Source organism: Calidris pugnax, unplaced genomic scaffold (genome assembly GCF_001431845.1).
Source record: "Calidris pugnax isolate Ruff unplaced genomic scaffold, ASM143184v1 scaffold81, whole genome shotgun sequence".
Classification (NCBI taxonomy): Eukaryota; Metazoa; Chordata; class Aves; order Charadriiformes; family Scolopacidae; genus Calidris; species Calidris pugnax.
The window spans coordinates 1,750,930-1,761,165 of NW_015090880.1; positions in this window are offsets into that span (position 1 = coordinate 1,750,930).

The window sequence follows — 10,236 nt, forward strand, 5'->3', positions numbered from 1 at the left end:
GAGCCCCAGGACCTGCCCCTTCCCCTCCCAACCGTGGCAATTTTGGGGGGAAAAAAGCGTTCCGAAAATCCCTGGCACGGCCGTCTGCTGGGAGCCTATGTGGGCAGCGCCGGGAGTTAACAGATGGGTTGTGGATTGGAGCTTACGATAAGGTTACTGAGGGTGGTTTTGTTTTAAAATGTCTCTTACTTAATATATCCATGAAGGCCAGGCATGTGCCTGTGGCCTGTAATCAAACCGCTGACTCTCCCTCTCTCTCATTTCCAGCAATCTCGTTTCGGGTTTCTGGCACCGGAGGTGAAAGAACAGCCACGTCTGGGCCCGTGCAGGAGGTGCCGCACGGACACGGTCGCTCCTCACCATGGGACGGGTGGACAGCCTCGAGGCCTCCATAATTAACACCCATTGCTTTTTTCTTGCAGAAGAAGTTTCTGCAGGAGCCAAACCCTCTCTAAGAGAGCGGGGTGCGCTCCTTGCCCAGCCTGTGCTTGGTCAACGTGGCGGCTCTTCTTGCCAACCAGGTGGATCTCCATCCTTGGGGTTGGATGGGAAGGTCCTCGGTGGGCAGCAGAATCACAGAATGGTTTGGATTGGAAGGGAACTGGAAGATCATCCAGTGCCACCCCCTGCCCTGGGCAGGGACACCTCCCACCACACCAGGTTGCTCCAAGCCCCCTCCAACCTGCCCTTGAACCCCTCCAGGGATGGGGCAGCCACAGCTTCTCTGGCCAACCTGGGCCAGGCTCTCACCACCCTCACACCAAAGAACTTCTTCCCCACATCTCAGCCCCCACTCCCCTCCTTCAGTGTCGACCCCTTCTCCTTCATCCTAGGGCTCCCCTCCCTGATCCAGAGTCCCTCCCCATCTCTCCTGGAGCCCCTTGAGGGACTGGAAGGGGCTCCAAGGTCTCCCTAGAGCCTTCTTCAGGAAGAACCCTCCCAACTCTCTCAGCCTGTCCTCACAGCAGAGGGACTCCAACCCTCTGATCATCTTTGTGACCTCCTCTGGACTCACTCCAACACCTCCATGTCCTTCCTGCACTGAGGACTCCAGAGCTGGACACAGGGCTCCAGGTGAGGTACCCAAGAGCAGGGTGCTCTCAGCCACGCAGGACAGTCCCTCCATCCAATGCCCACCCCCTCACTGCAGCCCGAGGTATCTTGGTTGATATGGGATGTATCAAGCCGGGCATGCCCAGGACCAGCAGCTCCCAGCAGACCTGCACCTCTGATTTCCCACCTGTAGTGTCCAAAGCACGTGCAGGAGAACCCGTGTGCCTCAGCCAAAGGCAGGAGCCTGAAAGTTAAATCACTGCGGGACTTCAGACCGGTTTGTCACCCACCAGGGCTCTGCCTCGTCCTTCTGGCAGCCTGGAGAGAGTTGCAAAAAAGAAAAAAAAACAAAAAAAAGCTTGAATTGAGCGTGAAGTGGGGTGGCTCCAGCTGCGTGTGAGTCCCGGTGGCAGCCACAGAGCTGGCCACGCTCAGTGCCACCACCAAAGGCATCGTCCACACCTTAGAGGGAGTCGAGATTTATTGCTGGGAGCACCAACCCCACCTGGGTAGAACACTGGGAGAACCCGGGGGGAAAACTGCTGTCTCTGGGTGTGTCCCGGGGGGCAAAGGACCCCCCCTACCCCCAGCACTGCCCCACACGTGAGAGCTGCGGGTGCCAGGCTGGCACCCATGGGTGAAACTGGCCCCAGGGCCATTCAAATGAAAGCCCTTCCCCTCCCGGAGCGGAGTCTGCCAGCGCCCGGTGGGAGGGACACGTGGGTGGAAACTATTTGGAAGTGGCAAAATTTGTGGACGTTACAGTTTGTAATAAGAGACTTTAGCCCACTTTGATACTCTGCTTAATAATAATAAAAAGAAAAAACCCCCGCCGGCTCCCCGGGGACATCCTGCCCTGCCTCCACCAGGAGCTCACGCCGTTTAACCAGTTCCCCGCTGGCGGGTTGCACCATCCCGTGAGAAAGGACTCCAGGCGTGCAAAGCCACGCAACACACACAACACACACCACCCCCCCGGCAGCAGCCAGAGCCCCAAAACCCCCCTGCACGTGGCCCGAGAGCCATTTCAAAGGTGGCACGGGTTGTCCCCTGCTGCCGAGGAGCTCCGGTGGGGCGAGGGGTTGCTCAGCCCCTTCTTGGCCACCGGCCCCAGGAGCAGGAGTGGCTTCTCCTCCCCGAGTGACGGAGCTGTCTGGTGGATGCTTTTGCACAACGGTATCTGATCACATTCCTCCTCCTGCCCAACATCAAACAGTGAGTCAGCGGCGGAGCCGCATCAGATGTCTCCCTCAGCTTCGCCTCTCAGATCTGGAAGGCAGAGAGGACGGCGCTCTGCGAGTATGCAAAGCACAGAAAGTAGGGTGCCTTCAGATCCACGGCTCGGAAAACACCACCGCTTTTCACGACAGAGCTAGTTATTTTTCGCTGGCAGCCACGTTTCCCGGCGGGAATCAATACCACGGGGGCTGGGGATGTTTTGTTCTTTCTGGAGGATGCAGGTAACAGCAGCCACGGGGGCCAAACTCTGTTATGGCTGAGTCAAATATTAACATAAAAAGTATTCTGAACTTGCTAACTGCGTTAAAAAAAAAATAAAATAATTCACCACCACCCCTAAAAATAATAATAAAATGAAGCCAGAACAGGCGGAAGAAGCAGCCGGGGAGTCTGTTGCTCCTGTGGTTCATGTCAGGACATGGAGGAGTTAAAGCTTGACCTCTGGACCTCGAGCCCGTTGGAGAAGCCCTGTGCCACCTGCGTGCTCAGGGCACACACGGCGCCTGCTGATCATCCAGGGGGACGTGGGTCAAACCGTAAATATCATTAGCGGTGGAGCAAAGGCTGCTCCCTGGGGCAGAGGGGAGAGAGCACAGCAGGTCGGCGTGGGGAGCTGGCAGAACTTCTGCAGGGCCACCATCAGCTGCCCTGGGTGGCAAGAAGGGAGAAGCAGCCCATACCCTGCCTGTGGACCTGCTTGGCCCAGCCGGGTCTCCATGGGCTTGTGGGATCCTACGGGATCAAGGGGCTTGTGAGGGAGCGGGACGCCTCATGGCTGGTCAAGGGCTGCAGTTGTCCTGATTAACCAGGGGCTGCTTAAGGCTGGATGGCTGACTGTTGGGAGAGGAAAAAGGCTTCTTGGAGCTCTAACTCCCTAGGAGTTAACAAACATCTGACCCCTTTGAATAAACGTGACTCAAAGCAAAGGCAGGCAGTAGGGGAGATGCAGGTGCACGGTCTCCTTCCTAACAGGCCAGACAAACCATCCAGATGAGACTGTTTCCATGTCGTGCAGACTCCAAAAAAAACCACTTGGACACGACTACCATTAGGCTCTGGGGCAGTCTGGAGCAGCCGTGGGAGAATGCAACCAGTCATTGTCTAAATGAGAAGCCAGACCTCTGGATCCAGACCCACCTCCTCCCCAAAACTCCTGGTCTGGCCCCACGTGCATCACACGCTGGATGCAGCTTGGGCATCGCTCCTCCTGCCTCAAGCTTGGCTGGAATAAGTGTGGACAGGAGTTCAATGGAAAAGGAAACGTTCATGATGGATTCGTGCCTCATCAAGACCACGCAGAGTTCTGCTGATTGCCTTCCTCCAGCACGGAGCAGGAGCACCCCGGCAGCCCCGCTGCCAGGCTCCTCACCCAAACACCACCCGCAGGGGAACGTGCCCATGTTTATGTAGAAAATAGAGCCCACCGGGACAGAGCAAAGGGCAAAGCACACCCAAGGCATCCCCAGGAGAGGCACGAGTTGACAGGAATGTCTCTCCCAGCGCCCTTCCCTCTGTATCAGGAGTGATCTGGCTGAGAAGTCCTGGAGCAAACCACAACTGAGGGCTGGGGCTGTCTTCCCCAAATACTTTCTCTAATGAGGTTTTTTTAAAGAGTTTTTGCCCCGCCCACACCGGCGGCCAGGGCACTTTCATCTCCAGGTGAATGGGAACCGGGGTGGGACGATTTCCATGATTTCCATGATTTCCACGCCGCTGCCGCCGAGGCTGCCGGGCGAAAACCCGGGGGGTGGCAGGGACCTACTGGCTCTTCCGAGCTGCGGCCGTGGCACAGGAATTACACCTCACATGTGGTGTTTGAAGTGCAAGGAGCCGCGTGGGTTGGCAGGAGAGGAGGAGCATTTCGGTGGCAGCATCAGGCTGGGGAGACCTGGGCAGAAGCAAAGGGGCAACAGCCATGAAAACCCAGGTTTTTTGACCCAAATCTGTCGCAGCCAGTACCTCTGAGCAACCACAGGACTTTCACTCTTGAGGTGGCAAAGATCAGGTCTATCCGAGAGGTGGGGTTTTTTTTTTTGGTGGGTGCTGGAAGTAACTTTCCAGGCAGGGGCATCTCGCCCCCTTCTCCTCCCCGGGGGCGAGCGCTGGACCACCCCCCTGAGAGTTGGGGACTCACCTCACACCTCTCCACAGGTTCATCTCCCACGGGGATGCAGGGCTACACACAGCATCATCCTCACACACCTGCTCTGCGGGGCCACGTGTGGGATCCCAGAGGTCAGGCCGTGCTTCCAGCACTTTTTCAGTTTTTTTTTCTAAGGGGGGAAAAAAAAAAGAATAGTTTCATCACAAAATACTCACACAGCCCATATCGCAATGAGCTGGGGAAATACAAATGGCCACACAAGCTCATTACAACCGTCCCTTCTGATTTTATAAACTTTACGTCTGTGTAATGAAAATAAGAGTCCCAGCCCTGAAGAGCTGCAAACATCTGCAGCTGCTGCGAAGGTTTTGGGGGGAAACCCCCCCCCCCCATCTGCCTTGCACGTTAGTGCCAAAACAGAGGACAGAGGTTTCATTTCATAAACCTCGGCCGAGGAGACATTAGGTGCCTTTGATCTCCAGATATAAAAATGATCTTTTGATTTAAGATTATGAAAATGAATAACCATCTGCTAAGAAACAGCTACGGACCCACGTTTTATTGAGGCCATATGGTGTCCAGGGCTTCTACGTATGAATTCAATTAGCTGCTTGTGTCTGCGTCAGTAACGCTGGATCCACCCAGTCATGTTTTTGGAACAAATATTATAATATTCCCATGGATCCTCCAGACAGTGGGAGGTGTTTCCTTCACTGTGAAGGTTTTGGGAAGTGATGACTTTGTCTCATTTTCATCGTACCCTACTCTGCATTTCTCGTCCCTCATTTCTCAAGGCTTTTGGCTTTTTTTTCTTTTGGAGCTTTCCCAGGATCCCTGAGCCAGCTGCGCCGCTGAGTAAAGACATCCCCAGCTCCGGGGGGCTCACGTTTCAGCTTTCCCCATCACCTTCATGGGGAACCTCTCCCGTCCACCTCTCCTACACCAGGACAGAGTTATTGAGAATATAACCCATTCCTAACCTCAGCCAGACCTACCCCAGCCTCCCTTCCACGGTGCTCCCAGGGGTTTACTCAGGGCTCTGCCCTGCTGAGGGCAGGGGCTCCGATGCCACCACTTTGCAGTCTGGAAGGGTGGCATGATGTAAAGATACAGCCCATTTAATAGGGTGCAGAAGGGTGGGAATGACCAGTTGCCTGACCAGCCCCAGCAGACGGGCGGCTTTCCTGCCCAGGAACCCAATTAGCTACTATGATCTTTCAAATCTAATCATCTGGAAGTCCCTTTTTTTTTTTTTTTATTCTCTTTCTGAGGTGTGGCTCAGCACCACAGGCTGCACTCAGCAAGTGCGTATTTGCACTGATTTGCCTCTTTGCAGTCCTGGAAAGTGGGAAAAATCCCATTCCGGGCACGGGCTGGGCAGCAGGTTGTAATTAGGGGCTGGAAGGGACCAGACCCCACCTTCCCCTCCATCCCCGTAACTCCTCTGTGCAAGAGACAGCCTCAAAAAATGCTCCTGAGCAGAAAGTCTCCCTAGCAAAGGGATGGTATTGTTGTTTTCTCTTGACTTTTTTGGGGAAGGACGGGGTTGTCGAGTGAAATTGCTATTTATAGGCGCGTTTCTCAAAAGGTTTTCCTTTTTCCCTCCTCTCTCTAGCTCAGCACTGCAGGGGTTCGCTGAGGCAAAGAGAAACCAGCTTCTGTAGAGCCCCACGCCAGAGCAGCCCAGAGGAGAGGTTCTCACAGGGGCTCCCACCCCGTCTCCTCCTGCGAGAACAGGATCTGCAGAGACACCCCCTGGGCCAGCTGGCGGCTCCTGCCCTGGGAGCAGAGCCAGATGCTCCTTCCCTGCAGAAAACCTCTCCTTCCCAGGGCTGACACGGCTCCTCTACACCCGCCACGGGCTCGGCGTCTCCACCATCCCACACCCTGCCTGCAGCACCGCGTCCCCAGGGCTCCGGCTGCTCCTCATCACCCCGTCCTGGTGTCAGCCGTCCCCGAGCAGAGTCACTGGCTGGGCACAGAGTCTGGAAACAGGCCTTGATTTGCCTTTTTTTTTTTTTTTTTTTTCTCTCCTTATGAGTCTTTTTTAATCTTAACGTCATACAGTTTCTGTCTGCTACAGCTGGTGGAAGGGGCCGGCCAGCTGGAACATCCTGACATCCTCTGCATCTGTAAAACACAGACCTACCACCTACAATCATAGAATGGTTCAGGTTGGAAGGGACCTTCAAGACCATCCAGTTCTACCCCCCTGCCCTGGGCAGGGACACCTCCCACCACACCAGGTTGCTCCAAGCCCCCTCCAACCTGCCCTTGAACCCCTCCAGGGATGGGGCAGCCACAGCTTCTCTGGCCAACCTGGGCCAGGCTCTCACCACCCTCACAGCAAAGAACTTCTTCCCCACATCTCAGCTCCATCTCCCCTCTTCCAGTGTCAAACCCTTCCCCCTCCTCCTAGGGCTCCCCTCCCTGACCAAGAGTCCCTCCCCATCTCTCCTGGATGCTCTTGAGGGACTGGAAGGGGCTCCAAGGTCTCCCTGGAGCCTTCTCTTCTCCAGGCTGAACACCCCCAAACCTATCTGAGTGCTGGCCCAGGATCCCTCAGATTGTCCTCCTTCCTCTGCTACCCTGAGAAGGTTTGAACGAGGATGATGCACTCAAACTGGTGGCCTGTGTTGCCCAGGACAGTGGGGTCACGCAGCATCCACCCTGGAGCTGCCCGTGGAACCATCTCTTGTTTCAGGGGTTTCTCACCAATGACCTGCGTTTGACTCTGCTTCAAGAATGGCTTTACATTATCGGTACGTGCTCACATTCCTTCGGTCTGATGTCGTTGCTGGGAATTGCTGATTTCATATTTATGTCCATACAAAGCCTCACCGAGGACCTTGCCGCCTCCACCGCGGCTGCTGGAAGGTCCATCTCCTCCCTGCCTTTCCTGGAGACCAGCCATGGAACCCAGGGCCCACCAGGGCACGCCGCGGCTGCTGCGCCGGGGGAACCCGGAGGGACACCTTCCCGGGCTGGCTCTGCTCCTCGCTCTGCCACGACTACAGACTGATTACCAAATTAGAGGATAATAGCGCACGGCAAAACTACTAATTTCCAAAGATTTCTCTTTTAAAAAATAAAATAAAAGCCCTTTGCCAGATGGGTTTTACACGGAAGAGCTCTGAAGAAGCAGCCATGAGGAAAGAGCAGCAGAGTGGAGGGATGAGAGAGAAAATGGAGCAGGTTCTCATTAGGGTGCAACACATGTAATAATTACTCGGGGAAGCACAGGGGATGGCAGGGCTCATTTCTCTCTGCATCCCACAGCGACCGCAGGCTTTGCTTGTGTGTGCAGCTGCCACAGCCCTGGAATATAATTTTACAGCTCCCTCTAACCCAGACATCCCTCGCCCCTTCCTTCCCAGGAACTCTTGGGAACCCGCATCTGATCCAACATGCCACTTCTTGGGGGTTGGTTTTGGTTTTTTTTCCTCCTTCCCCTTGGTGCTGAACTGCTCGAAAACAGGATTCCAGGCAGCCAGTCCAAATCTGACACCCATCAAGGCGGATTAGTCAACTTTATGCCATAGTCATCGCTCCGGCTTCTCAGCCTCCCTTGACAGAACTCACAGAAGCATGCCCACAATGCTATTACCAGATGTTCTGGTTTTCCATCCCCATGGAAAGCCTTACTCCAGGGACCCACCAAAGCCCCTCTGATCCGCTGGCAGCACCCTCGGGGCTCCCCAACAGCAGGTTTTGTGCTCCCAAACCTCGATGCAGAACCTTTCACGAGCGCCACCTCCACCCACCCCTACCCATCACCATCACACATCACTAACGTCACCCCTGCCAAACTGTTTTGAGGAAGGTTAAGAGTTGGCTGGTTGGAGCCAAAGTTGTGACTAATATTTTTTTGGGAAAGTACTTTATGTCAAAACAAGTGAATAGCGAAGTGGAGACATGTGGCACGGAGATGTGTGGAGGTAGGGAGGGGCTTTTTTGTGCCAAATTTCCCTTTTCCCCTAACGGGAGAACCCAAGTTGCCTTATTTCTTCATGCAGAATGAGACAGAGAAGGGAAACTTCCTCCTTTACTTCTTTTAGATCCCCGTGTTTCTAGAAAGCCGCTGAATCACACCCTTATGACAGGCTGCCATGGAGATGGGCCCCCCAGCTTTCACTTACCAACCCCCCCAAGCTGGGTTTCGTGGCTGCTGGTGCCAGAAGAGCCCCTCATTTTGATCTCTCACGTCCATCCCACCCGGGACGTATCCCACAGGCTGCACCTGCCATTGCACCAGCAACCTCTTCTTCTCAGGGCTCCTTCCCCCAGCAAGAGGCTGCAGGTTTCAGGCTTCCCAAGCCCACTCCCTACCCCCCCCAGGGGCAGAGAGGCCTGTGAGAAAAGCCAATGGAGCCCAGGGGCAATTGATGGATCCAGGACTGCAACAGCTTCATCCCTTACGAGCTACAAAGCCACCCAGAGCCAGGTATGTCACAGGGAAATGTTTGGGCACTTCGTAAGGGAGACAAACCCAATCACTGTCAGTCACTCAGAGCAGGCGAAGGACGCAGCCCTCAGAACTGCTTTGCTTCCAGAAGTTATTCAAGCCCTATGGAGCCACATACATTTGCTTATTAACTATGTGACTCTATTAGCAAAGCCTCCTTCCTCTCTCTCAAGCTAAAATGTGGTATGTAAAATGGCAGTGCCTTTTATAGCCCTGTGCCCGCAAAGGCTCAGCTGCAGAAGTCATTTCCTATTTACATTTTAAAAAAAAAAAAAAAAAAAAAAAAAAGGCCCAGTTCAGCAAAGCTTTCCCTGACTCCAGCCAGCAAGGTGCTGTCTGCAGGTGTGGATGGTGATTCACCTCCTGCTGGCTCCAGCCAGCTCTCTCCTGCCCACAGCTTATCTTCACCCCCCCTGGCTCCCGGTGCTTCCCCGGGCCCAGGCAATTCCAAGCACACCCAAATAAAGTCCCCAATCAACCCTGTCTGGCCTCACCCTCTTTCTCAGCAGAGGGTTTGGATCCTTTCCACGTCTCCTTTTCTCTTCCTCCCAGAGGAAGTCCTCCTTAAGAGCAACTCCCTTTGAAAACCTCAGCCAGAAGATCGGCCATGGCCCGCCCCGCTCTCCTCATCTCTCCTGCTGAGAGCAACAACCCCTCCAAGTCTCTCCTACGCCCCAGACACGGGGTTTTCCTCTTCCCCCACAAAGAGCATCCCTTTCCAGGGACCGGCCCTGTGACCAGCTCCTGCCCTCCTTAACCCTTCCCCAGCCACGACGCTGCCCCTGCCTCAGCCCCCCAGCTCAGCCCTCGGCAGCACCCAGGGGACACCCATTTTGGGGGGCACCGCCTGGTTCCCACCAAACCCCCCACTGAGGCAGCAGGGAATGAGGAACTGCACCTGGAAATAAAACATCCCATGGCACAAACAGCTGGCCGGAGCCTGTTAACTTTGGCTACTCTTTAAAAACTTATCGGAAATACTAAAAATACGCTGATTTTTGCTAGCCCTCCCCGGGGAAGGCTGGTGTTGTTCCCAGCCAGCAGCGAGGAGCTGTCAGGATGCCCAGAGCATGACACGACCGGCTCAACGCCTCCAGCAACCCCAGTTTCAGTACCTAAAGGGGGCCTGCAAGAAAGCTGGGGAGGGACATTTCAGCAGGGAGTGATGAAGACAAGGAGTAATGGTTTTACACCATTAAAGAGATGAGATGTGGGGAAGAAGTTCTTCGCTGTGAGGGTGGTGAGAGCCTGGCCCAGGTTGCCCAGAGAAGCTGTGGCTGCCCCATCCCTGGAGGGGTTCAAGGCCAGGTTGGAGGGGGCTTGGAGCAACCTGGGCTGGTGGGAGGTGTCCCTGCCCAGGGCAGGGGAGCTGGAA